We start from the raw sequence: 2,681 nt of genomic DNA on the forward strand, positions 1-2,681 counted from the left end.
TGCTGAACGATAAATATTTTGTAGATGTGTGGTCTGTCCGCTAACGAATTCCAGCCATGTGTAAAATATCGTATGTGAAGCCTCCGTCTGACATAACGATTGTCAAAGGCATGCCAGAAGATGTTTCATCATATGTTTTCGGCCATTGTCTTCTTCGAGTATGTTCATCAATACCAAAAACTTTACAACCTCTATGTGCCAGCAGCCCTTAGTGTTTTTGCCAATGACATGGTACTATTGCACTGTTAATAACCAAATTAAGCCGCAGTTGCATTCACACGTGATATAATAGATAGTGTCGGCAAGCTGTGGGAATGCCCAGGAGATGGCGTTTGTTCAGCTATCGAAATCATTACACCGACGGCGGTGGGCACTTCTGCTGGAACATATTTACCACAGCAGTGGTTGCGGCGTTTTGTTCTGCAACAATAGCCTGCAATGATGACATGTCATATAATGTCGACGAACAAAGATATAAAATTTAAAATGACTAACCTTATTCCCGGCCGATTTGGGAGACCACCCTTGGTCACGACCAGAACGCATTTACCAAGAGGAAAAACCGCAGGGATTGCAGTAGTTCTTGCAATCACCGTTGATGATGCTGTGCTTGTAATTAATAGTCTGAAAATACAAAAAAATGCATTAATGAAATCTTATACACATCAAATAAATAAATTTCAATAATTTGTTTACCATTTCACAAACCGAATTACCAAGAAATAGAAACTCACCGCGATGCGATACAGAAATAAAAACCAACAGGGCTGCATTTTCTTGGTAAACAACACAAGCGCTCAGAGCAAACTGATCCGCAAAATTATTTTGTGAAAAATAATAGTTAAAAAGAATTTCTACACATGATTATCACATTAAATCATAAGTGCAAATTATTGTGATTATTTTTAGTTGCATATAATTGTATTACCTTAGACTTTTTTTAAATGTTTTCTAATATTCATTCTTTTGGGACGCAAAAGCAACCATGCGCTCAATTTCTTGTGGGGAAATTTGGTTCCCATAAAGGACTTTCACCACAAAACAGCTACAAAAACAAAAACCTTTTCTACTGGTATACTGTGCTGTGGTCGAAAGTGCTGATCGATCGAATTTTGATTTGGTATTATGGCGCTCATTCGATGAAGAATAGCGCTATTGTGAACTTTGCTCGTTTATGTTGTTCACAATAGCATATTTTTCACCGCTGAGAAGCTTTGTTTACAAATCGAGCAAACTAAATAGTGTGCTTATACATATTTATGGAAATTTGTGCAAATTAAAATGAAATAAAAAAGAAAGCAAGTTTATAAAAACGTGGTAAAAATTAGTACAACGAAATTCTGGGGTTGAACGATTCGTCAGAGGATGAGAGTTTAGTGAACTGACCAGGAGTAGTAAATGTTTAAGAGAGTTTAAGTGTAGTCTTTACAATATATTTTGACATAAAATATATTTAAGAAATTTGTCTACAGATTTACTAAAAACTTCCGACTGTCTAAAGAGGCGTTTGTGAGCCAAATCTATTTCAAATATTTTAAAACTATCCACAGCTCTATGATTTGTTCTCAGAGAGCGTGCGAACTGGGTATTGGGATTTTCCTTCACAAGTAAAGCAGTCTTTCGAGCTTGTGTTTTGTATTCACGACGTTAAAACTGCATGAAATTGATAAAAAAATTGTTTAGATTTAGTGTCTACCCGCCAAAAGTAAGAAAACAAATGCAAAATCATACATTTTTCACAATTTTCTAACACTTCGCTACCCCATCGAAAGCAAAATTCTGTTCGACAGAAAATTCGATACGCAACGAAAATTTCGACACGGTTGCATAGCTCATAATACGAATTTCACTTTCGATCTTCGATAACCAGCGAAGATCGGAAATCGAATGCAACTCATAATAAGGGCCAATAAATACAGATATTTTCAATCAATCGGACTAATTTTATATTAACCTGCACTCCACTATTACATTTTCATATGGGTGTTTCCATACAGCCGTACGCGACATTCGTACGCTTATAGAGTAACGTAAATCTATCAAAAATAGAAGTTACAGAAAAAAAGATTACGGTTATGTTGCAACCAAAGGGTACTAAGTTTGAGAAAAAAATTAGCAGCCTCGAAACTTTGGTGTGAAAAAGATCCGTTCAAAACCAGGTGATAACGTACGCGACAAAAAAAAGAAGTGGTTTTAAGGCACATATACATATATGCGAAAGTCTGCGAATCATGAGAGTTTTTCTTTTCTTTAAAAATTCCTAAACTAAGCTAAATAATGTACCTTTACAATCCTTCCATTTTTTGATAGAAATGATCTCTGGTTAGTTTTTATTAAAAAAAAAAATATATAATAACGTACGCGACATAACGTACGCGACAGATTAGCCAGAGATAATTTCTCTTAAAATATGAAAGGATTGTAAAGGTACGTTATTTAGCTTAGTTTAGGAATTTTTAAAGAAAAGAAAAACTCCCATGATTCGCAGACTTTCGCATATATGCGTGTTTCCATGAAAATGTAAACCGAAAATGCAAGCAAATGAATTCAAACGGCTTTATAACTTTAAATTTCGTATTCAGATGGCGGAAAAAGGTTTCGAAAACGCGAAACAGTGGAGAGAAGAACTGAAAAAATTTTATTTAGTATGTGTTACTAGTAAAAATATTGTATGGGGGAAA

The 2,681-nt window shown here is 35.0% G+C and overlaps 1 long non-coding RNA gene across 1 annotated transcript; it reads right to left on the reverse strand.

Moving 5' to 3' along the window:
• Positions 1–324: 324 nt before the first annotated feature.
• LOC108354059 (uncharacterized) lies at positions 325–968 on the reverse strand. Its single transcript, XR_001846490.1, has 4 exons — positions 929–968; positions 697–807; positions 496–624; positions 325–433 (listed from the first exon to the last, which is right to left on the reverse strand). It is a non-coding gene; the product is annotated as an uncharacterized LOC108354059 (long non-coding RNA).
• Positions 969–2,681: the final 1,713 nt, after the last annotated feature.

The sequence above is a fragment of the Rhagoletis zephyria genome, unplaced genomic scaffold (assembly GCF_001687245.7).
Source record: "Rhagoletis zephyria isolate East Lansing unplaced genomic scaffold, Rhagoletis_zephyria_1.1 Rzeph_scaffold_33095, whole genome shotgun sequence".
In the NCBI taxonomy this organism is placed as follows: domain Eukaryota; kingdom Metazoa; phylum Arthropoda; class Insecta; order Diptera; family Tephritidae; genus Rhagoletis; species Rhagoletis zephyria.